General features: G+C 42.8%; 1 long non-coding RNA gene across 1 annotated transcript in view; it reads right to left on the bottom strand.

The window, feature by feature from the left end:
• The window catches only part of LOC143773664 (uncharacterized), a 124,205-nt gene that overhangs the window by 39,092 nt on the left and 58,598 nt on the right, over positions 1–26,515 (bottom strand). The gene's annotated exons all lie outside the window — the stretch shown is intronic.

Raw genomic sequence — 26,515 nt, forward strand, 5'->3', positions numbered from 1 at the left:
GAGCTAAGCCCACCAGCATCAGGGGGTTATCTATAGCATTCTGGAATGCTGTAGATAAGCCCCAATGTATCCTAAAAGATGAGAAAAAGAGGTTAGATTATACTTACCTAGAGGCGGTCCCGGTACGATGGGCGTAGCGGTCCAGGTCCAGCGCCTCCTATCTTCTTACGATGACGTCCTCTTCTTGTCTTTGCGCTGCGGCTGCCTGCCCCGTAGCGACAGCATGAAGACAAGAGGACGTCATCTGATGAAGATAGGAGGCGCCAGACCGGACCACGACACCTATCGGACCAGACCGGGACCGCACGTGCATGAGTACAATCTAACCTCTTTTTCTCATCTTTTAGGGTACATCAGGGGCTTATCTACAGCATTCCAGAATGCTGTAGGTAAGCCCCTGATGCTGGTGGGCTTAGCTCATCCTCTATTTTGGGCGTGACAGGTTCCCTTTAACCCCTTCATGACCCAGCCTAGTTTGGCCTTAATGACCTTGCCGTTTTTTGCAATTCTGACCAGTGTCCCTTTATGAGGTAATAACTCAGGAACGCTTCAACGGATCCTAGCGGTTCTGAGAATGTTTTTTCGTGACATATTGGGCTTCATGTTAGTGGTAAATTTAGGTCGATAATTTTTGCGTTTATTTGTGAAAAAAATGGAAATTTGGCAAAAATTTTGAAAATTTTGCAATTTTCACATTTTGAATTTTTATTCTGTTAAACCAGAGAGTTATGTGACCCAAAATAGTTAATAAATAACATTTCCCACATGTCTACTTTACATCAGCACAACTTTGGAAACAAAAGTTTTTTTTGCTAGGAAGTTATAAGGGTTAAAATTTGACCAACGATTTCTCATTTTTACAACAAAATTTACAAAACCATTTTTTTTAGCGACCACCTCACATTTGAAGTCACTTTGAGGGTTCTATATGGCTGAAAATACCCAAAAGTGACACCATTCTAAAAACTGCACCCCTCAAGGTGCTCAAAACCACATTCAAGTAGTTTATTAACCCTTCAGGTGTTTCACAGCACCAGAAGCAATATGGAAGGAAAAAATGAACATTTGACTTTTTAGTCACAAAAATGATATTTTAGCAACATTTTTTTTATTTTCCCAAGGGTAAAAGGAGAAACTGGAACACAAAAGTTGTTGGCCAATTTGTCCTGAGTACGCTGAATCCTCATATGTGGGGGGGAACCACTGTGTGGGTGCACGGCAAGGCTTGGAAGGGAAGGAGCGCCATTTCACTTTTTGAATGAAAAATTAGCTCCAATCTTTAGCGGACACCATGTCGCGTTTGGAGAGCCCCTGTGTGCCTAAACATTGGAGCTCCCCCACATGTGACCCCATTTTGGAAACTAGACCACCCAAGGAACTTATCTAGATGCATATTGAGCACTTTGAACCCCCAGGTGCTTCACAAATTGATCCATAAGTATGAAAAAGTACTTTTTTTTCACACAAATTTTATTTTAGCCTCAATTTTTTTCATTTTTACATGGGCATCAGGATAAAATGGATGCTAAAATTTGTTGGGCAACTTCTCCTGAGTACACCGATACCTCACATGTGGGGGTAAACCACTGTTTGGGCGCACGACAAGGCTTGGAAGGGAAGGAGCGCCATTTCACTTTTTGAATGGAAAATTAGCTCCAATCTTTAGCGGACACCATGTCGCGTTTGGAGAGCCCCTGTGTGCCTAAACATTGGAGTTCCCCCACATGTGACCCCATTTTGGAAACTAGACCACCCAAGGAACTTATCTAGATGCATATTGAGCACTTTGAACCCCCAGGTGCTTCACAAATTGATCCATAAGTATGAAAAAGTACTTTTTTTTCACACAAATTTTATTTTAGCCTCAATTTTTTTCATTTTTACATGGGCATCAGGATAAAATGGATGCTAAAATTTGTTGGGCAATTTCTCCTGAGTACACCGATACCTCACATGTGGGGATAAACCACTGTTTGGGCGCACGGCAAGGCTCGGAAGGGAAGGAGCGCCATTTCACTTTTTGAATGGAAAATTAGCTCCAATCATTAGCGGACACCATGTCGCGTTTGGAGAGCCCCTGTGTGCCTAAACATTGGAGCTCCCCCACATGTGACCCCATTTTGGAAACTAGACCACCCAAGGAACTTATCTAGATGCATATTGAGCACTTTGAACCCCAAGGTGCTTCACAAATTGATCCATAAGTATGAAAAAGTACTTTTTTTTCACACAAATTTTATTTTAGCCTCAATTTTTTTCATTTTTACATGGGCATCAGGATAAAATAGATGCTAAAATTTGTTGGGCAATTTCTCCTGAGTACACCGATACCTCACATGTGGGGGTAAACCACTGTTTGGGCGCACGGCAAGGCTCGGAAGGGAAGGAGCGCCATTTCACTTTTTGAATGGAAAATTAGCTCCAATCATTAGCGGACACCATGTTGCGTGTGGAAGGTATGTAGTGTATGTGAAGTTGGTGTGTGTGGTGTAGTATTCACCACACACACCAACCTGACATACACTATACCAATCTACACACCAACCTGACGTACACGCCATACACACCCACCTGACACACTTTGTCAGGTTGGTGTGTGGTGTAGTGTACGTCAGGTTGGTGTGTGTGTGGTGTAGTGTACACCATACACACACACCAACCTGACGTACACTATACCACACCACACACCAACCTGACGTACACTACGCCATACACACCAACCTGACACACTACGTCAGGTTGGGGTGTGTGGTGTAGTGTACGTCAGGTTGGTGTGTGTGGTGTAGTGTACACCATACACACACACCAACCTGACGTACACTATACCACACCACACACCAACCTGACGTACACTACGTCAGGTTGGGGTGTGTGGTGTAGTGTACGTCAGGTTGGTGTGTGGTGTAGTGTACGTCAGGTTGGTGTGTGTGGTGTAGTGTACGTCAGGTTGGTGTGTGGTGTAGTGTACGTCAGGTTGGTGTGTGTGGTGTAGTGTACACCATACACACACACACCAACCTGATGTACACTATACCACACCACACACCAACCTGACGTACACTACGCCATACACACCAACCTGACACACTACGTCAGGTTGGGATGTGTGGTGTAGTGTACGTCAGGTTGGTGTGTGGTGTAGTGTACGTCAGGTTGGTGTGTGTGGTGTAGTGTACACCATACACACACACTAACCTGACGTACACTATACCACACCACACAACAACCTGACGTACACTACGCCATACACACCAACCTGACACACTACGTCAGGTTGGGATGTGTGGTGTAGTGTACGTCAGGTTGGTGTGTGGTGTAGTGTACGTCAGGTTGGTGTGTGTGGTGTAGTGTACACCATACACACACACCAACCTGACGTACACTATACCACACCACACACCAACCTGACGTACACTACGCCATACACACCAACCTGACGTACACTACATCAGGTTGGGGTGTTTGGTGTAGTGTACGTCAGGTTGGTGTGTGGTGTAGTGTACGTCAGGTTGTTGTGTGGTGTAGTGTACGTCATGTGTGGTGTAGTATACACCCCACACACCAACCTCACGTACACGCCACACACACCAACCTGACACGCTACGTCAGGCTGGTGTGTGTGGTGTGGTGTATGTCAGGTTGGTGTCGCATAGTGTACGTCAGGTTGGTGTGTGTGTGGTGTATACTACACCACACACACCAACCTGACGTACACTACACCAAACATCAACCTGACATACACTATACCACACTCACCAACCTGACGTAGTGTGTCAGGTTGGTGTGTGTGGCGTAGTGTACGTCACGTTGGTGTGTGGTGTGGTATAGCGTACGTCAGGTTGGTGTGTGTGGTGTTGTGTATGTCAGCCTGGTGTGGGTGAGTCCATGTCAGGATGTGTTTAGTCAATGGACGTGTGATGAATTCTGAAGCATTCATTCAAACACAGTCCAGGTTTGTCAGGACACGTTTCACATTGGAAACGAGTTGTTTTTCTTGTCCCCCTTTTATAGCACACTCGGCACCTTTTTCTTATCCCCTCTCTGGGAAAATGTTGCCCTGGTACAATACGGGAAGCTTGAGTTCCAGAGGTGCTGGGGCCCGCTCCTTCCTCGCCTCCAAACATCAGGGCCTTTATCACCGCCTCCTGGAACTGAAGGAAGGTGTTGTTGGTCTGGCCTGCACATCGTGATAGCACGTATGCGTTATACAGTGCCATTTGTACGATGTGCACAGCCAGTTTTTTATACCACACCTTCGTTTTCCGCATGGCACTATAGGGCTGGAGGACTTGATCAGAAAGATCAACTCCCCCCATGTGTTTGTTGTACCCCAGGGCACAGTCCGGTTTTTGGACCTGTACTGGGGTACCTCGAACGGTGGTGGCCGTGGTGCCGGGACCATGGATTGTGGTCAAGAAAAAGACGTCCCTTTTGTCTTTGAACTTGACCACAAGCATGTTGCCGCTACATTGGGCTCGGCTCTCACCCTTTGGGAGAACCTGCTCAATTAGTGACAAAGGGAGACCCCTCTGGTTTCTCCGCACGGTACCGCAAGCGACGGTAGCTCTGGCAGAGAGGGATTGAAAGAGTGGGATGCTTGTATAAAAGTTATCAACGTACAGATGGTAACCTTTATCAAGCAGTGGGTGGACCAAATCCCACACTATTTTCCCACTCACCCCCAGAGCGGGTGGACATTCTGGGGGCTGGATCCTGCTGTCCTTTCCTTGATAAACTCTAAAGCTGAGAGTGTACCCTGAGGTACTCTCACAGATCTTGTAGAGCTTTATCCCGTACCTTGCCCGTTTGCTGGGCAGGTACTGACGGAACTGAAGCCGCCCTTTGAAGTGGATGAGGGATTCATCCACACAAATTTCCCTTTGGGGAATGTACACTTCAGCAAACTTGTTGCTGAAGTGTTCGATGATAGGCCGAATTTTGAACAGTCTGTCAAAATTCGGGTCATCGCGGGGAAGGATGTCAGTGTTGTCCTTAAAATGGAGAAATTTATGAATCGCCTCAAAACGTTTGCGATTCATAACCATGCCATATATTGGAGTTTGATATAAAATATCAGTACTCCAGTATTGGCGAATTTCTGGTTTCTTCACAATCCCCATGTGAAGGACCAGTCCCCAATATTTCAACATTTCTGCAGAGTCAACGGGACTCCAAGCAGAAAATGATGAAACCGGGTTTTGGGAAAAAAATTGCATGGCGTACAAATTTGTTTGCTCCACCATGAGACTGACGATTGACTCCGAGAAAAAGACTTTGAAAAAGTCTATTTCCCTGAGGTTGGCAGTCTCAAATTGGATTCCTGATTGGGGAATGAAATCAGGAATCCGTGGAGCAAAATTTTCAGGGACGGGGGTCCATGTGGGGGCACTAGTGCTAGGTTGGGCGTGACTAGCACTAGGTTGGGGGTTACTTACCCTTGGCTGTGTGTCTTCTCCCCTGGGCTCCGGCTCTCCTCCGCTGGGCTCCGGCTCTCCTCTCCTGGGCTCCGGCTCTCCTCTCCTGGGCTCCGGGCGATTTCTCGTCCTGCGACATCTTGGGGGTGGCGAGTCCGTGTCACTGGAGGAGGAAGAGGGGGAGGAATACAAAAAAGTGGGGTCCTCTCCCTCACTATCAGCTTCAGAGGCAAGAAAGGAATATGCCTCCTCAGCTGAGTACAGCCTTTGTGACTGGGATGACTGGGATGAGCGGGACATTGTGTGTGTGGTGTGTGTGCGTGTGTAAAAAAAATCTAAACTTTATTATAGTGTTGCGTGTGCGTGTGTATGTGCGAGTGTTTGGTGAAACTCTTCTGCAGGGGGGGCTGTCAGGCGCGGGGGGGCTGTCAGGCGCGGGGGGGCTGTCAGGCGCGGGGGGGAGGAAGGGGCTGAGGAGATGCAGCGTCAGATGGAGATGGAGCTGGCAGCAGCGATAAAGGGGGTGATCAGGTGGACAGGGGGTGATCAGGGGGGCAGGGGGTGATCAGCGGGGCAGGGGGTGATTAGAGGTGATCACTGAAGAGGGTGATCACCAGGTGAGGAGGGGCTGACAGGCGCAGGGGGCGGTTGAAGAGAAATTAGCGCGACAGCCGCAGATGATAAAGGAGTGCAGGGGGTGATCAGTGGGGGGCAGGGGGTGATCAGGGGGGTGGGGGTGGGGCAGGGGGTGATCAGGGGGGGCAGGGGGTGATCACTAAAGAGGGTGATCACCAGGTGAGGAGGGGCTGACAGGCGCAGGGGGCGGTAGAAGAGAAATTAGTGCGACAGCCGCAGGTGATAAAGGAGTGCAGGGGGTGATCAGTGGGGGGCAGGGGGTGATCAGGGGGGTGGGGGGGCAGGGGGTGATTAGGGGTGATCACTAAAGAGGGTGATCACCAGGTGAGGAGGGGCTGACAAGGCGCAGGGGGCGGTAGAAGAGAAATTAGCGCGACAGCCGCAGATGATAAAGGAGTGCAGGGGGTGATCAGTGGGGGGCAGGGGGTGATCAGGGGGGTGGGGGGGGCAGGGGGTGATCAGGGGGGGCAGGGGGTGATTAGGGGTGATCACTAAAGAGGGTGATCACCAGGTGAGGAGGGGCTGACAGGCGCAGGGGGCAGTAGAAGAGAAATTAGCGTGACAGCCACAGGTGATAAAGGAGTGCAGGGGGTTATCAGTGGGGGGCAGGGGGTGATCAGGGGGGTGGGGGGGGCAGGGGGTGATCACTGAAGAGGGTGATCACTAGGGGAAGAGGGGCTGACAGGCGTGGGGGGTAGGAGAGGAGAAAATGGAGCACGCAGCAGCAGGTGACAAAGGGGGGCAGGGGGTGATCAGGTGGACAGGGGGGGGCAGGGGGTGATCAGGTGGGGCAGGGCGTGATCGGGGGGGCAGGGGGTGATCGGGGGGGGCAGGGGGTGATTAGCGGTGATCACTGACTAGGGTGATCACCAGGGGAGGAGGGGCTGACAGGTGCAGGGAGCGGTAAAAAGATCAATAAGAACGGCAGCTGGGGGGGGCGATCACCGGAGCAGGGGGTGATCAGGGGGGAAGGGGGGAGGAAGCGGAGGTTGGGGGGAGTGGAGGGCAGGAGAGGGGAGGTACCTGTCCTCCGCAGCAGCAGCGGTGCCTGCAGTGGCAGTGGGGGAGGCGGTGGCAGCGGCGGCGCTGACACTAAAGAAGTGTGCAGCAGCGGCGGCGGCGATCGCGGCGTCTGGGGGGGCAGGTGACTTGTCAGGCACGTCGCTCCTCAGCTTCCACGGATGGGATGAAGCTGAGGAGCGAGGCAGACGTTGTTTTTCTCCGCCCCTCCACATCTAATTGGAGGGCTAGCGTCACATGGACGCTAGCTCCAATCAGATCAGAGGGGGGTGAAAAAAAGGTCGCCAGGAGTGATCGTAGCCCCGGGGGGGCAAATGACCTTTCATTAACCCCGGTCACCCGACCCGCAGGAACGCAATCCTTCTGTGACACAGCATATGCGTCACAGGTCGGATTGGCACAGACTTTCATGACGCATACGCTGTGTCACAGGTCGGGAAGGGGTTAACACAGTGTGTTTAAGGTAACGCTTGCTGTTTTGTTTCATCATTGTTCACACTAGCAGGAATTATACATCTCTGCACAGTGGATCCAGAGTTGCAATTGCACTTTAATTTATATTTTATTTAGTGCATCCACCAGCCCTAACAACCTTTTTATTTACATATGTCTTTTTGATCTCATTTTATTCCACTTTTTGTTAGACAATATAAGGAAAAGCATTGTTTTTTGCCCTGTTTTTATTTATTTATTTTTTACGGTGTTCACTGAAGAAGTTAACTATTGGGATAGTTTTATGGAGCAGGTTGTCCCGCACACGGCAATACTAAATCTGCTATTTTTTTGTTTGTCTTTATTTCATAAAAATAGACATATATCAGTGCTATAGATATACAATATATATTGTATTATTTTTTTTAATTTTACAAAATCATTTTTGCATTTTTGTTTACTTTTTTTTCTTCTTTTTTTTACTTTTTTCTACTATGGGACTTTCACTTTCAGCTGCCTGATTGTTGTTCTAATCCATTGTAATGCAGTAGCATTTCAATTAATTATAACTGTTAGTGCTGCATGATCATGCACATGGTTTGAGCGGCTTGCCATAATCCTGGTGACCCGGATGTCTTCATGATGACATTGATGACATTGGGTAACCACGGCATTGATCTGGCCCCCGAGATCAGAGAGCAGCAGAGGCTCTCCCCTCTACATACTTGCTAAATGTTTTGATTGCAAGCACTCACAATATTTCGGGGGCTGAAGTGGTGGATGTCAGCTGTCACAATCAGTTGACACCTGATCATGATCAAGCACGCACAGCTCCTGTGCATGCACAATTGTCTGGATGTAAAAGGAAAATGGGCTGATGCAAAAAGTTTGAGCACCCTTGTAGATTTGTGTGCTCAGATAACTTTGACCAATGTTTCAGACCTTAATTAACCTTTTAGGCTAAGTGCCCACCTTGCAGAATAGAAGCAAATTTTTCTACTTTAAATCTGCACTCCCTTGCCAAGGAAAATACTTGTGGATTTTAATGGTTTTTTTGTCGCGGTTTTCAAGCATTTTTGTCGCTTTTTTGCCGCATTTTTCATGCGTTTTTTCCAATCGTCTTCCTATAAAACTCTATGATGGTGGAATTGCCGGATCCATCAAAATTATTGAACATGCTGCATATTTTTCCGCAAAGCAATTCCGCTGCGGAAAAATACGCAGCATGGGCACAACAATTGCAGAATGCTATTAAAATTAATGGGATGCGTTTTGTGAGCGATTTTTAAGTGTTTCCGCAGCAGAAAAACGCAGCAATGCAACGTGGGCACATAGACTAAGGCTTATGGCTTGTTCACTATCATCGTTTGGAAAAGCCAGGTGATGCAAATTACCCAGCTTTTAAAAACATAGCCTCCTTCTAAGCAGCTTTTAACACTCTGAAAATTAAAATGATGGAGGCCCACAAAGCAGGAGAAGGCTATAAGAAGATTGCAAAGTGTTTTCAAGTTGCCCTTTCCACAGTTTGAAATGTTAAGACCAAGCAACATTTCTGTGAGAGCTGCTTCTTATATTACTAGAGAAGCAAATCAGAACCCCTGCTTGTCATGTGGACCAATGATGTTAAAATAGAACTTTTTGGCCACAATGATCAATCAAAGGTATGAGTGGAGAAAAAAGGGCACAGAATTTCAGGAAAAACAACGTGGTTGTGTTTTGACGCCAATGGCATGGGGAACACTTCACATTTAGAAGGAAGAATGGAATCAATTAAATTTCGACACATTATTGATGAAAACAAAACACCGTCTGTTAAAATACTGAAGTTGAAAAGAGGATGGCTTCGACAAATGGATAATGATCCTAAAAACAAGTCAAAGTCCACAATAGACTACCTCAAAAGGCGAACGTTGAAAGTGTTACAATGGCCCTCACAGTCCCCTGATCTAAACATCGTTGAAAATCTGTGGTTAAACCTCAAAATAGCAGTGTATGCAAGATGAGCCAGGAATCCCACAGAACTTAAATAATTTTTCAAGGAAGAATGGAGAAAAATCCCTCAAGCAAGAGCTTAAAAACTCTTATCTGGCTATAAAAAACATTTACAAGCTGTGATACCAAGATAGATTATTACACTTGAGGCTATTTAATTTTGAAAAATGAAGGCTAAGGTGTGATCTTATTTTAATGTATAAATATATGAGGGGACAGTACAAAGACCTTTCTGATGATCTTTTTAATCATAGACCTGAGACAGGGACAAGGGGGCATCCTCTACATCTGGAGGAAAGAAGGTTTAAGCATAATAATAATAATTAATAATAATTTTTATTTATATAGCGCCAACATATTCCACAGCACTTTACAATTAAGCGGAGACATGTACAAACAATAAATTCGGTACGAGTTAAGACAATTTAAACAGTGACATTAGGAGTAAGGTCCCTGCTCGCAAGCTTACAATCTACAAGGAAATGGGGAGACACAATAGGTGAAATAATAACAGACGCGGATTCTTTACTGTAAGATCAGTGAGACTATAGAACTCTCTGCCGCATGATGTTGTATTGAGTGATTCATTACTTAAATTTAAGAGGGGATTGGATGCCTTTCTTGAAAAGTATAATGTTACAGGATATATATACTAGATTCCTTGATAGGGTGTTGATTCAGGGAACTAGTCTGATTGTCGTATGTGGAGGTGGGAAGGAATTTTTTTCCCCAATGTGGAGCTTACCCTTTGCCACATGGGTTTATTTTGTCTTCCTCTGGATCAACATGTTAGGGCATGTTAGGTTAGGCTATGGGCTGAACTAGATGGACTTAAAGTCTTCCTTTACTACTTACTTCCTTTACTAGTTACTATGTTACTATGTGATACTTTTGAAAGGGGTGCTGCAGGGTGCACAGACTTTTGCATTAGCTGATTTTCCTTTTTGTAATTTTTAAAATGTAAAAGATGAGTGTATATATATTATTTTTTGTGTGACTGAAATACCAAGGAAATGTGTCGTCTTTAACGTTAAGACTTTTAGAGATTATTTAATTTTCAACTTGCTTAACTGTTCACAATAACCGTAATTTTGACCAGGAGTGCCCAAACATTTACATGCTACTGAATAGTGTTGTATTGAATATGTGGTAAAAGAATAAGTGGCAATAGCACTTTACCCTGCATGAGCGAAATGAGTGAGTTAATGTGTGGAATCTGCACTATACCCTCTGGCTGTTTGTGTTTGATCACGTAAAGGTAGGAGGAGGAGAAGCAGTTATCTTGCGGTGGAAACAGACATACTGTAGCTCCAAGCTGCTAAGCTGCCAAATCTTCCCTGCTTGTTGTAGTTGCGGTGGAGCATCGTTGTTGCTTCCAACATTCACTCAGTAGGCCATGAAATGCAAGTGTTTTCTTTGCCCATAGTTGCTGCTCCACGTGTCTATGGTGCAGTACATTTTGGAGCTTAAATCAAGTCAGGAGAGCGGCCTATCCTCTCCTGCATATAAGAGTATAAAACAGGCACCCCTTTCATCAAAGCTCAGTGCATATCATAATTTCTCAAAAGGCACCAAACTCCATATGGTTGCACAGAAGCGACTGTACTACAAGCAACTTGACCAGGTGAGAGTTTAGTCAGCAAATTGGAGGATGACTGAGTGCGTACAGCTGTTTCTTTGACACAATCAGGCATTGATATTTGCGGGTTCATAGAGAAGGAGGAGGCGTACTCCGAGTACAACAAACACTAGTGGTGATGATAATGATGATGGTGAAGATGACACTGGCCAGCTTCTACATGAGAAGGCAGATTGGCAGTCAAAAAACCAACGTGACAAAAATGGGGAGTAGGTCAACATCTGGCTTGCCCTTTTTTTATGGTCACTTGGCTTTCTCCAAATTAGCAAGCAATGTTTCATGTGCTGATGGACATTCATAGTTCCTAGTCTATGTAAAGAATATATGAATACAGCTTATTTTTCTTTGCTAACTTGCAGATTTCCAAATAATTTTCTGGTGGGAGAATGGAAAATAATTCTTACAGACGAAATGCTCGTACATACGGCTAACCATTGGCACCAACAGACCTTTCAAGCTTTGAATCTTCAACAACAGCATATGTGGCATCATCTGATTCAGAGGTGACAGTAGAATAAACAGATATTACCCTTTCTACACACATGTTGCAAGAACTGTGTAATGCCAAAGCTAACACAGCCATGTGATTCAATGTCTTGTGCACCACAGAATCATCGTCATTATTCCATATTCATTCAGTTAACAATTGACTCTTTGTGGGAAATAGCCTGTCCTCTTTGCCCTTCACCACTCCCCTCCCGTCTGATTCCCACTTCGTGATTTGCCCTGCCTTAGTGAGCCACTACCAATGCTAGTATCTCTAATACCACAGCTCACAATGCCAGCAATATAGCTTGGTGTTAGAATTGGGTCATCTCTGGCCCTATGCTTTCTGAGTACAAAGGCTGACTTTTGATATATTCCAATAAACTAACTGAAGAATTTGTGCTGGTGTACTATTTTCCTTATTCCCTGTGATACTCTAGTTTTTGGTACTTAGAGGCATAACAGAAATATATGTCATTGACAGAATGGAAATTCTGCTATGTAAAACATTAAGTGCTTTAGCAGAGGAGCAGATGGACTGTGCAGAACACTGACTCGAGATAGTGATATTGTTGTCAGAAGCTACATCATCCTGCTGTGACTGAGATGAGCATGGTGGCAAACAGTGGGGAAAATAAGTATTTGATACTGATTTTGCAACTTTTCTCACTTAGAAAGAATGGAGAAGTCTAACAAAGGATTCTGTGAGAGAGACAAAATCTTTAATAAAAATCCAGAAAATTACATTGTATGATTTGCATTTTATTGCATGAAATAAGTATTTGATACAATAGAAAAACAGAACTTAATACTTGGTACAGAAACCTATGTTTGCAATTACAGAGTAGTTCTTGACCAAGTTTGCACACATTGCAACTGGAATTTTGGCCCACTCCTTCATACAGATTTCCTCCAGATCTTTGATGTTTCCAGGCTGTCGCTGGGCAACATTGAGATTCAGCTCCCTCCAAAAATGTTCTATTGGGTTCAGGTCTGGAGACTGACTAGGCCATGCCAGTACCTTGAAATGCTTCATACAGAGTCACTCCTTAGTAGCCCTGGCAGTGTGTTTTAGGTCTTTGTCATGCTAGAAGACCCAGATAGGACCCATCTTCAATGCTTTTACTGAGGGAAGGAGGTTGTTGATCAAAATCTTGTGATATATGACCCATCTATCCGCCTTTCAATACGGTGAAGTCATCTTGTCGACTTTGATGAAAAGCACCCCCAAACAATGATGTTTCCTTCACCATACTTCATGGTTGGGATGGTGTTCTTGGGATTGTACTCATCCTTCTTCTTCCTCCTACCACAACAAGTTGAGTTGATACCAAAAAGTTGCATTTTTTTCTCATCTGACCACATAACCTTTTCCCATGTCTGCTCTGGATCATCCAGATGGTCATTGGTGAGCCTCATATGGGCCTGGACATGTGCTGGCATGAGCAGGGGGACCTTGCATGCCCAGCAGGATTTTAATTGATGACGTCGTAGTGTATTACTAACTAATGTTTAAGACTTTGCTTCCAGCTCATTTACAGTCATTGATAAAAATTACAGACCTCTCCATTCTTTGTAGGTGGGAAAACTTGCTAAATATGCAATGTATCAAATACTTATTTTCCCCACTAAATATACCATAACTTCCTCTGCTCCCCCCCAACTTATATGCTTATCAGAGGCAAGGTAAGCCAATTATGACTTGCAATTCACGCTATCACTTTGGGGACAGTAGCTGTGAAACATTCCAGTGGTGCTGCTGCTAGTGTTGTATGGAGTGTTTTTTCTCTCAATATACTACATCTATTGCCAGTGCCATGCTTTGGTTTACCATACATTTTGGACACAGTTATAATAATTGAATCCTTAAACAAAATGTGTTAGCCACAAATAACTTTTTTCATTTTATTTTATATTTTACGCTGTTCATTGCACTGCCTAAATAAAGTGTCTACTTCATTTTGTAGCTCATCACGAATATGGGGATATCAAATTCATATAGTTATATTTAATTTAATTACTTTTGTACAATTAATATACTTTTTGAAAAAAAAATCATTTGTTGTGAGGTAAACAAAGCTGAGAGCTGTAAGTTTCAACATTTTCTTGCATCAGAGCAATTTGAGGGTTTATTTTTAGCTGCACATGCTGTAGTTTTAATTCAAGTCATGTTGTGGTGTGTCAATGATGACAGCGGAGAGATCATGCAGATCCCGCTGCTGCTACCAGTTGTCAGGAATCACTGCCAGGGGAGTCATGCTGAATCAACCCGCTATTACCTCTTTTTTTCATATACAGCCTTCTGCTGCCCCCTTTTGTCAGGACAATTACACAATTTGCCAACAATTAATGCATGAGGCTGCAATGGTTACCACTAATAGACATTTTATTGGAGAACTAACAGTGAGCATAAGGTATATAGACCTCAGATTCCAACTCATGGAATGTATATATACTGTATTCCATGGTACAGTCATTGCTAACTCCATGATAACCAAAGAATTACTCACTGCCATCATCAATTGTTTATAGGCCACTCAGACACGTGGTTTATAGTAGCATATGGCATTCAGGAGTGTGGTTTACAGAACAAAATGAACATAACTTTAAACTTTATATTTAATCCAGAATGATAAACAGTGTTTATAAAAAGATTTTAAAAAGGGGACAAAACAATACAGCATATACAATTCCGTAAAATAAAAGGAGAAACAACAAGAAACATAGTATGCTGGCCACAGAAGTGGCTCAGCCTAGCAAAGGAGAGCACTTTGATTGGAAACATAGAGTGAACAGGAATCATGCATGCACTGATATGTATCTTTCTGCAAAAATCCAGAACATAATTTGCCTTGACCTTTTATCATCACTTACGTTACACCCACACACCTCCCCTTGATGACTTATAACAGGGCTGGTCCTGGGATGTGACTTCAGTTTCAGAAGATTATGAGATTTATAATTTCAAAGATATTTTCACCCCTGGGGTCACAGGCAGGATATATTACCGTCATATTTTTATCATTATTTTAACTTTACCAAAAGTCCAAACATGATCTGGTTTGCATCATCTATTAAGTGGTTATTTAATTGGAAGCATTCTAGTGAACCCATGGTGACATGATTGAGAGCGTCATGTCCAAACCCTTGCTACAATGCTGAAAATCTATATCTCATAAATATCGGGTCAATACAAACCCCAAAATTCATAACTTCACAATGGTGCCCTAGTGTTTTGCTATTAATGTTCCCTTCAGAGGAAATATGACAATAGTTCTCCCTATCAGTATTAGATTTTCTGCTTATCTTTCTCTCCAATCTATAAATCTCAGTCTTCCTCACAATAGACATCCTGCTTGGCCCTCCAGGTGTGCTCTGCTTAAAAGGGAGTTTTAATTAGTTATCTCAACTCTCAGCCGTACGTAATTTCCTCACTTCCCATATGTTAAACTGTGTAATTCTACTTCAGGAGTGTAAGCTCTTGTCCCTCCAGAGAAATTCTATGTGAGAGGGAGCTGTGTTATGGATCTTAATATTTTCTATGACATGGTACATGTGATTTTTTGATCGTTTTTCATTAGGGAGGCAAAAAGAATAAAATATACAGAAATACCGTACTATTTTTGTTGCCTTTTTTTCTTATATATGTATGTATAAATAAACCTCTCAAGTAGCCAAATCATATCTCATACTTTGCACTGATGAGGGGCAATACCCCAACACACTGTCTGCAAATGGAGACCCTAGTTTGACTTTTATCCTAAGTCATATGGCAAGGCTCATAAAAGGGTCGATATTCAGCCCCAGTACTTTAAAAAAAAAAATCAGGACAAGAAAGTTAGTTAGTTTTGTTAGTTTTGTGTCCAAAAAATAAGGACCTGCAATAGGCCACTGTATTCAGGTGGCGATACAGGTCCAATATTGGACTATTACAACAGACAAGTATGAACAAAAATGAAAAATGTTAATAACATGCTCACTTTGTGAGATAGCCAGTTGAATTTGAATTTTAATTTTAGATGCTGGCGATTTGTGAGTTACATAAAAAAGAAAAAAAATGTATAATATATATATATATATATATATATATATATATTTGTATATAGACAGTACTCAGCACAGATGAGTACATCCCTTTTGAAAATTAAGATTTTAATCAATATCTTACTGAATACTAGAACAATTTCTTTTAAGTTAGCAAGACTGAGTTTCATAGAACATTTGACCATAGTTCCATAGAGACACTTGACCACTCACTCTTTCACCCTGTCCTTCTACAGAAAAGCAATAGATGTGTGTTTTGGATCATTATGATGTTGGAAAAGTGCACATCTACAAAGTCCACAGAGAGACGGTAGCATCTTCTCTTTCAATATAGAGCAGTACATCTGTGAATCTATGATGCTATCAATTAAATGTAGCCCCCCGACATCGGGATCACTCATGCAGCCCCACATAAGGACACTGCCACCACCATATTTTACTGTATGAACCATGCATTTAGAAAATTGAATTTAGAAAAATGTTATTATTTGATGTCAGGCAAACGATCCAAACATTTGACCTGTGGCTATGTCGTTCAACTCTCCTACAAACAGCAGTGCACACACAATCTGTCGGGGGAGAATCTAGGGCCCACCACTTTACAATGTCAGACAAATCTTTTGATATCGATGAGTTTACACTTGTTAGTCTAATACAAATGGGTGCATTAGGAGCCATAGTAACATAACGACAACTAATCTTTTTGAGTTCAGAACACAAAATTGAGTTTTAATTGCAAATAGTGGGTTATTGAAGTGCTATTATCTGAAATTCTAAAACAATCATAAAATTTAATTAAATAAAGTTTTTAAAAATATCGGTCGGTATCCTAGAAGTTTAATGTGTTTTTTTTCTATAACGGTGTTAAAACACATTGTGGAAAGAATGGTATAATACAAGCACTAGCATAGTGATAATGCACTTGCTTTTGAGGTTTGATGCTTCACTTCAGAATTCTCATCTTTGCAGTTTTCTTGGTAGAGCATCCATATGATGCCACTGTTCAAATAGATCGTTAAAGGTTAGCCTACAGATACACTGCATTATTCCTGTAAAAACTTTTATTTGCATCTTCTATAGATGGATATTTTGAGACTTATTTCCTACTCATTGTTTTTAAATTTCTCCCAGTAGCTACTGTGATGTACTTGATGCACAGGAGAATTCATTGCATTAGATATTTAAAAGTTGGAGACAACACTATAATTGTATGCATAAAACATTATGAACCTTTTACTTTATCAGATGCATCAATTATGAATTGCCAACATTATGTATTTTACAGTAATATGTGCAATGTCTGAAAAAAAGCTTTTTACAAGTACAAATATCAATAGGTTTTGATGCACAGGACTTGAAAATTGTTGCAATAAGTGTTGCATTCCAAAATAAATAAAACATTATTAAGAAAAAGTAACTTGTCCTAGAAAAAATAACAAGTGCTTCAGCTAAACATAATAATAATAAGAGGATTGAAAATACAGAAAGTATCAGAAAATGACAAGTAGGCAAAGTAAACTAATTTTATAACAAAACACCTATTTTCAGAGACATAATCATTTTACTAGATGACATAAAGGGCTACACACTTGGGGGTGTCAATGGTTTCCAGAATTCGAGTTAAGGAGTTTACTAGTTTAGTATATGAGGCACAGTATAAAAACTTCTAGAACATTAGCCTTTAACACCACCTAAAAGAGAAAATCTAAGCAATACAAAATATATTATCAGACTTATTGTTAATGCAAGGAACCTTCTAAATATTATATTTACAAGCTAGCAGGATTCAGAAAATTTTGTACCTTTTTGATGAGATGAATTAAATATTCAGAGCCCCATAGAAAACAAGAACAATGTATATTCTTCTCCTGCTTTGATGGCATTCTGGCAAATGTTTGTGATACTGTTCATAGCGAATGATATTGTTGCGTGATATAACCACTGCAGCCAATCAGTGGTTGCTGATAATCTACTGCTGGTCAATATTCCATTAGAACAAATGTTAGTTCTAACAAAATAGCAAAGGCTTCAGCCAGTCAGCAGGCGTTGCTGACTGGCTGCAGTGGTTATGTGACACAATGTCACGTCACGCCCTAGGAATAGAAGTGCCGAAATCATTGAAATGGCGCTGCTGCGCAAAGTGAGTATACATTGCTGTTATTTTACATGAGGCCCTGAATCGATTAATCATTGGTGGTTCAGTAGTGGACAATTCTATAAAGGAACACTAAAAATAATGGGCTAGACCTCAAAGTCAAATATATTTTAGACATTGTAGAGATTTAAAGAATATATAAGTTTTATAACTTTTTATTTTCATTTACATTTACAGTGTCACTAATCACATTTAATCATAAGAAATTCCTTTAGTTGAAATTTTAGTGTTGAAACTCTTTCATGGATCATTAACGATTTGCTAATATTGTTTTAGTTTGTAAATTAATGCTGCTTAGTGACTAGGAAAAGGTTCCATAGCTGTCATCAATCAGACAAAAATTCTTCATGCATGTGAAAGAAACCATAATCTTTTAAGACTCAAGTGTCAATTGTCAATTACTGTGACAAAATAAAGTACAAATATTTCAAATAGAAGCTAAACTATAGCAAAAATGACTTTTACTGTCTTTTACTTTGGTAGAACGGTAAACTATTGTAGTACTATTAGTTGTAGAAGTTGTACTAGTTAGTAGTAAAAAACAAAAAAACACAAGGCCTGCACCCACAACCGAATGAGGAACGGTGCATAAATGAGAGGTAAGTGCCAATAATTACTGAGAATCATATAAAAAGAAAGCACCAACAAATACCAATTATAATAAAAATTACAAAATTTATTAGGTATATTAAAAAAAAATATTTAAAGAACCAAAATAACCATAAAAGGGATGTGACAAGGTAAGCCAGAAATGGATGGCACCACAAACAGAGACAGGTACATTCAGGTATATATTAAAAATACAGTATGCATGCTCAAAGCTAATTTAACCTATGTTTGTGCAAAGAGACACATAAGCACCGAGTGCACCAAGGGGGCTGTATACCACCCTTGAAACATGAGCAAAGAAAGGAGTCAGATGGAGTGACTAAATAATAAAGGTAAATTACCTGAATGGACACTGGAGCTCTGAGGTGCCACCATCCCCAACGCGCGTTTCGGCGCTTAAGCCTTCTTCCGGGGATGGCATCCTTAGAGAACCGGGGTCTTAAATAGAACAGAGTGCCCAATCAAGCCTGTCCAGCTAACAGGATCACTGTATGCAGGTGGCGCATGTGGACGCCGACGAAACCGGAAGTGGGGGCGAGCGAGGATGTCACCAAGCATGCCGGCCCGAACGCGAGACCCCGCCCACATGAAATCACGTGAGCGGAGACCCACGCACAGGACCCAGACAAGCCAGGATGAGACGCCGTCACCCGCACCCAGTTGCCTGGAGCCGGTGCACATGCACACAACAGTGAGGTGACTTAGATTAACAACAATAGGTTAGGTGAGAATAGTTAAAGTGCAGTGCATAGATAATGGCATAAATAGATGCATAACAAGCAACAATGCTGAATAAGGTAGATACAGTGATATGCAATAAATACATATGAATACATTAAGTGAATATAATAGTACATATATTGTAAAATAAAAAGTGACAATAATACAAGCAGTTTAATAAATATAATACAAAGAAAATAAGCTGCAAGGTGATGGTGATCCAATTCACAGTAAGTCCATATATAGTAACTGGATACAAAGATTTCCTCCAAAGCTGAATGGGCAGATATTCAAATTAATGAAGAGAAAACTAAGAAAATAAAGAATAAAAAATTATTAAAAAGAACACCAGATGGTAAGATGCCAATAAAAACAAAAAAACAGCAAGGTGAATCAAGAAGATCCCTGTGGATGAACAGTGCGAAGTCTCCAGATCCAGTATGACTCTTTTTGCGCCAATAGTCGGCTTAAATTACCCCCACGGAGACTGGAAACAATGCGGTCAATACCCTTTACATGAAAACCAGAAGGATCACAAGAATGGAATTTTCTAAAATGGCGCGGGATGGTTTTTAAGGCCTCAACATTCTCTTCCTTAGCCGCAGATAAAATATCGCGGGCATGTTCCCGTATCCGTACCTTAAGGGCTCGCGTGGTGAGGCCCACGTAAATTTTGTTGCATGGACACGAAGCATGGTACACCACCATTGTGGTTGTACAAGTAATAGTTTGTGTAATAACAAACATGCGACCATCTGAAGAAGAAAAGTCCCGAGCTGAGACAATGTTAGGGCACGCCATGCATCTACGCCATGCATCTACCACAAGGTTGGCAACCCCAAACATTAGTCCGGGGAGCCAAACCTGAAGAAAAGATAGGAGATGGAGGGCGAGGCGCTAGGTAACTCCTAACAAGGTGGTCACCCAGATTTTGAGACCTACGAGCCGTAATTGATGGTTTAGAAGGTAAGTATTGCTTTAGGACTGGGTCCGCCAAGAGGATTGGCCAATATTTAGTAACAACATCATACATTCTCCTCCACTGAGGGTGATATTGTGTGACCAATCTTACCTGTGTATTCTCATTATTTGCACCAGAAGCATACAACAGTTGGTGCCTCCTCGTATTTCTAGCTCTATTATAAGCTCTCTTGAGACACCTCTTGCTGTAGCCCCTATCCAAGAAACGATCCGTCATATCTCTGGCCTGTACCTCAAAATCTTCATTAGACGAACAAATCCTCTTTATGTGGAGAAACTGGCCAACAGGAACAGAGTTAATCACATGGGGTGGGTGGGAAGACGAAGCATGCAGTACAGAATTGACCGCCATGTCCTTACGAAAGGCATCGGCAATCAAAATGCCATCCACACCCCTCCTCACAGTGACATCCAAAAAATCAATAGAATTAAGGTAAATGTATACGTCAAATGAATATTAAGTTCATTAATATTCAATTCTATGCACTGCACTTTAACTATTCTCACCTAACCTATTGGTGTTAATCTAAGTCACCTCACTGTTGTGCGCATGTGCACCGGCTCCAGGCAACTGGGTGCGGGTGACGGCGTCTCATCCTGGCTTGTCTGGGTCCTGTGCGCGGGTCTCCGCTCACGTGATTTCATGTGGGCGGGGTCTCGCGTTCGGGCCGGCATGCTTGGTGACGTCCTCGCTCGCCCCCACTTCCGGTTTCGTCGGCGTCCACATGCGCCACCTGCATACAGTGATCCTGTTAGCTGGACAGGCTTGATTGGGCACTCTGTTCTATTTAAGACCCCGGTTCTCTAAGGATGCCATCCCCCGGAAGAAGGCTTAAGCGCCGAAATGCGCGTTGGGGACGGCGGCACCTCAGAGCTCCAGTGTCCATTCAGGTAGTTTACCTTTATTATTTAGTCACTCCATCTGACTCCTTTTTTTGCTCATGTTTCAAGGGTGGTATACAGCCCCCTTGGTGCACTCGGTGCTTATGTGTCTCTTTGCACAAACATAGGTTAAATTAGCTTTGAGCATGCATACTGTATTTTTAATATATACCTGAATGTACCTGTCTCTGTTTGTGGTGCCATCCATTTCTGGCTTACCTTGTCACATCCCTTTTATGGTTATTTTGGTTCTTTAAATATTTTTTTTTAATATACCTAATAAATTTTGTAATTTTTATTATAATTGGTATTTGTTGGTGCTTTTTTTATATGATTCTTAGTTAGTAGTAAAAGTAGTATGATTTGCAAAATATTTGCTTAGAATTGTTGCTGAATGATCATTTTAAAATGAAAATTTTCTTTTAGCAAAATACTTTAGATATTGATTAGTATAATACTATATGTTTTAAAATGTACTATGATGTTTAATCAGAATCTTTCACTGTTGTAAGGAATGGGCCATTTTATTGTATTGAATCAAACTTATTCTTAACAGTTTGTAGTACAGTGTTTATTGCATGTGTTGGGGAACACTCGCTTGGCAACGGGATTAATGCACACACTGAAAATCGTCCATGCGGTTTATTATGCACTCATAAACCGATGTATGCCATGTCATACATCACAGAACCTCACTTAACTTCACACCAGACCATAGCATTTCTTAATGCACAGCTTTAAATCACAGTCCCTAAACATGCCGGACATTCTTGTGTCCAGTTTCCGTGGGCAACTACCCACTGTGACAAAGTCTCTTACACACCGCTTCAGTTCATTAGTTTGCAGTCTCTAAACATGCTGGACCTCACTTTGTCCAGTTACAGTGGGTGACCACACAGTTCATTAACTTCCACGGAACACAAAAAGCAACAACAGTCTACTGGCAGATACTTGTCTTCCCTTACTATAACCCCCATATTTGGAGTTACCTTACAGGAGCTCCTGGTCCACACGCTGACTCCTCGCCAGTTTTGGCTTCTAGGGAAGCTGCCTCACTGGGATCACTGTCTCATCTGATGCCTTGGGACAAGGGCACACCCGACAGTCCAGACCCTCAGAAGGTCTGTAACTTCCCCAACGCAGTGCCATCACAGACTCTGCGAGTACATTGTCTCACACTGTGCTACTCAGGAATCCAGTCCACCCTCAGGACCTTCCAACACGGACCATCCAGGTCCACACTCTCTCCATGTGCTACTCAGGAATCCGGTCCTACTTCCAGGACCTTCCAACACAGAGACCTTCCAGGTGCATGGTCTCACCATGTGCTCTTCAGGAAGTCTGTCCATTCATAAGACCTTCCAACACACAGGCCTGACCTCTATACAGGACCTTACAACCTCAAACATGTGACCCAAACCAAGGTCACATTATGTTGCTGAAACCACCCCTATAGGTGGGAGGTGTGTGTGGTTAGCCAGTACCACTCAGTTCTCCTACTAACCCTGTAAGCCCCCCTAGTTTAAACAAAAACAAGGCTTGTGGAACTACAAGTCTCAGAGCAACATTTCAGGCTTACAGCGCAGAGGATCACCTCCTCCGCGACACATACCAGCCATTTACAACAATGCCAGTCACTGTCACAAGTTGTACAAGTGCTTCTCACTAAATTAGAATATCATCAAGTTAATTTATTTCAATTATTCAATACAAAAAGTGAAACTCATACTATATAGAGTCATTACAAACAGAGCAAAGTATTTCAAGTATTTATTTCTGTTAATACTGATGATTATGGCTTACAGCCAATGAAAACATCAAAGTTGTTATCTCAGTAAATATAACCCCAGCTTGAAAAATGGTTTTAAAATCCAAAATATTGGCCTACTGAAATATATGTTCAGTACATGCACTCAATATTGGTTGGGGCTCCTTTGCATCAATTACTGCATCAATGTGGCATGGCATAGAGGTGATCAGCCTGTGGCACGGCATAGAGGTGATCAGCCTGTGGCACTAATGAGGAGTTATGGAAGCACAGGTTGCTTTGATAGCAGACTTCAGCTCGTCTGCAATGTTGGGTCTGGTGTCTCTCATCTTCCTCTTGACAATACCCCATAAATTCTCTATGGAGTTAAGGTCAGGAGAGTTTGCTGGCTAATCAAGCACAGTGATACTGTTGTTTTTAAACCAGGCATTTTTGGCAGTGTGGACAGGTGCCAAGTTCTGCTGGAGAATGAAATTTCCATCTCCAAAAAGCTTGTCAACAGAGGGAAGCATGAAGTGCTCTAAAATTTCCTGGCATATGACTGCACTGACTTTGGTCTTGGTTAGTGTTGAGCGATACCGTCCGATACTTGAAAGTATCGGTATCGGAAAGTATCGGCCGATACCGGCAAAGTATCGGATCTAATCCGATACCGATACCCGATACCAATACAAGTCAATGGGACTCAAGTATCGGACGGTATCCCTGATGGTTCCCAGGGTCTGAAGGAGAGGAAACTCTCCTTCAGGCCCTGGGATCCATATTACTGTGTAAAATAAAGAATTAAAATAAAAAATATTGCTATACTCACCTCTCCGACGCAGCCTGCACCTTACCGAGGGAACCGGGAGCCTTCTTTGCTTAAAATGCGCGCGTTTACTGCCTTCCGTGACGTCACGGCTTCTGATTGGTCGCGTGCCGCCCATGTGACCGCGACGCGATCAATCACAACAAGCCGTGACGTAATTTCAGGTCCTGAATGCCTAATTCTAGGCATTCAGGATTTGAAAATTACGTCACGGCTTGTGATTGGTCGCGTGCCGCCCATGTGACCGCGACGCGACCAATCACAACAAGCCGTGACGTAATTTTCAGGTCCTGAATGCCTAATTCTAGGCATTCAGGATTTGAAAATTACGTGACGGCTTGTGATTGGTCGCGTTGCGGTCACATGGGCGGCACGCGACCAATCACAAGCCGTGACGTAATTTTCAAATCCTGAATGCCTAGAATTAGGCATTCAGGACCTGAAATTACGTCACGGCTTGTTGTGATTGGTCGCGTCGCCGTCACATGGGCGGCACGCGACTAATCAGAAGCCGTGACGTCACGGAAGGCAGTAAATGCACGCATTTTAAGCAAAGAAGGCTCCCGGTTCCCTCGGTAAGGTGCAGGCTGCGTCGGAGAGGTGAGTATAGCAATATTTTTTATTTTAATTCCTTATTTTACACATTGATATTAATCCCGATACCGATTCCCGATATCACAAAAGTATCGGATCTCGGTATCGGAATTCCGATACCCGCAAGTATCGGCCGATACCCGATACTTGCGGTATCGGAATGCTCAACACTAGTCTTGGTAAAACACAGTGGACCTACACCAGCAGATGACATGGCTCCCCAAACCATCACTGAATGTGGAAACTTCACAATAGACCTTAAGCAGCTTGGATTGTGTGCCTCTTCACTCTTCCTCCAGACTCTGAGACCTTGATTTCCAAATGAAATGCAAAATTTATTTTAATCTGAAAACAACAACTTGGACCACTGAGCAACAGTCAAGTTCTTTTTCTAATTGGCCCAGGGAAGATGCTTCTTGTTAGGGTTGGCGGAACGCACTGAATATATATTTTTATTAGAAGAAGTTGGTGCGTTCGCAACCCGGGATCCACCGTGCAGGAAAGCACCTGCAGCTAGATATGGCGGTACAATTTACTAATATAAACAGACTCTGTTACTTCACAGAGTCTGTTAGCAAGGATAACGCTGTGCCCTGTTTGGCTCACAGAGGAACACAGCTACTTAGTAGAGCAGATGGTGGTCATGCAGTCAAATGCAAACATGAAACTCCTCGCCGGAGGTGCCAGCATTCTAGGGGCTTATTTCAGCTGGGTCCCTGAATACACACACACCAAACTCCTCTCCGGAGGTGCCAGCATTCTAGGGGCTTATTTCAGCTGGGTCCCTGAATACACACACAAACATGACCACACTGGCGCTGAGCTCGTACATAAATTGACACTAGCGCATGGCCGTGCGGACATGCGCACCTCTTATAGCTGCAGCAAGTACAGGATCTTCCTAGAAGGACTAATGAGAGACTGCCTCAGTCGTTGAACACCTTCAGGACCTTCCTAGAGGACCAATAGGTTTTGCTGCAGTACCTGAGCATGTGACCCTTGATCTCCAATGAGAGATCTTACCCTGGGCATGCTCAGAAGGGGAAAAGTAGGACTTAGTCCCAAAGACGTCTGCTCGCTGCTGACCAGTACTGGCCACAATGGCAGAAGCTCGAAGGACAGCAGTAACCCTTCGCACAGTATCAGACTGAGCATGACGCTGGGACCGACGCCTCCGCTGAGCAGGCTCCACTGTGGCAGGTGAAGAATGGGAGACCGCAGCGGAGATGGCTCGAGATTCCCCCTGTGCAGAGGCAGGAGCTCGACCCCTAACATTTCTGGCATTGTCTATTGGTCATAAGTGGCTTGACACAAGAAATGTGACACTTGTAGCCCATGTCCTGGATACATCTGTTTGTTGTGGCTCTTGAAGCAATAACTCCAGCAGCAGTCCACTCCTTCTGAATCTCCCCAAATTTTTTGAATGGCCTTTTCTTAACAATCCTTTCAAGGTTGCTTGTGCACCTTTTTCTACCACACGTTTTCCTTCCACTCAACTATCTCCAGCTTATGGACTGCCAAGAGGTTCCTGTGGACTGATTCAGGAAAAAAAAATCAGATGACATACCTTGGGATGGGTTCATTGTTCTTCTTTGATGATTAATAAATAAAATACTATTCCTAGGCTGTTTGATTGTACTATTAGATCTCGAAGTAAGAGAGGAGCTTGAAAATTAAAAAAAAAATAGTTTTTAAGCCGTGAGTTCTTTCATATTGGAGAAGAAAGACTTCTCCAGTGAGGAACACTTCCCATTGACCCATGACTCCTGAAAAACAGCATTCTAACTTAAACTGTTGTTATGGTTATAGACGGTTGAGATACTGGACACTTGTTTTTCATGAGAAGACTTGAAGATATCCAACATTTCAAATCCTATTTTGTAGAGTGAACATTAAAAAACAGCTTGTTCAGGAAATGGTAAATTATGTCCCAGGCAAACAGAATATTGCTCTGAAGAGACATGAAGTGGGTACTCTTTCAAGGGAGGATTTCAGAGAGCCAAGATTTTTCATTGCTGTCCTGATTGAGATTTGATTGCTAGAAATCAGAAGACATGTGGGTTCAGGCAAGTGTGAATCTTGACATCCTTCATTCTACAGGAGGTTATTTAGTTTTGGCATCATAATTTTTTAGGTTGATGCTTGGACTATTTCCTCCTAACGTGATTGCGTATTGGACTTAAATTCTTGAATGAAGAATGTAAGGGTATGGAGAATGGTTTCTTAGTCTGTGAAAAAGAGACCACTTTATCCTCACTTAAGGTCATCAATATGCACTATAATTGAAAGCTAAAAAGATTTGAGGGTTGAAAGGGAATACTGCAAAAATTATTTT

This window comes from Ranitomeya variabilis, chromosome 5, assembly GCF_051348905.1.
Source record: "Ranitomeya variabilis isolate aRanVar5 chromosome 5, aRanVar5.hap1, whole genome shotgun sequence".
NCBI classification, from domain to species: Eukaryota; Metazoa; Chordata; class Amphibia; order Anura; family Dendrobatidae; genus Ranitomeya; species Ranitomeya variabilis.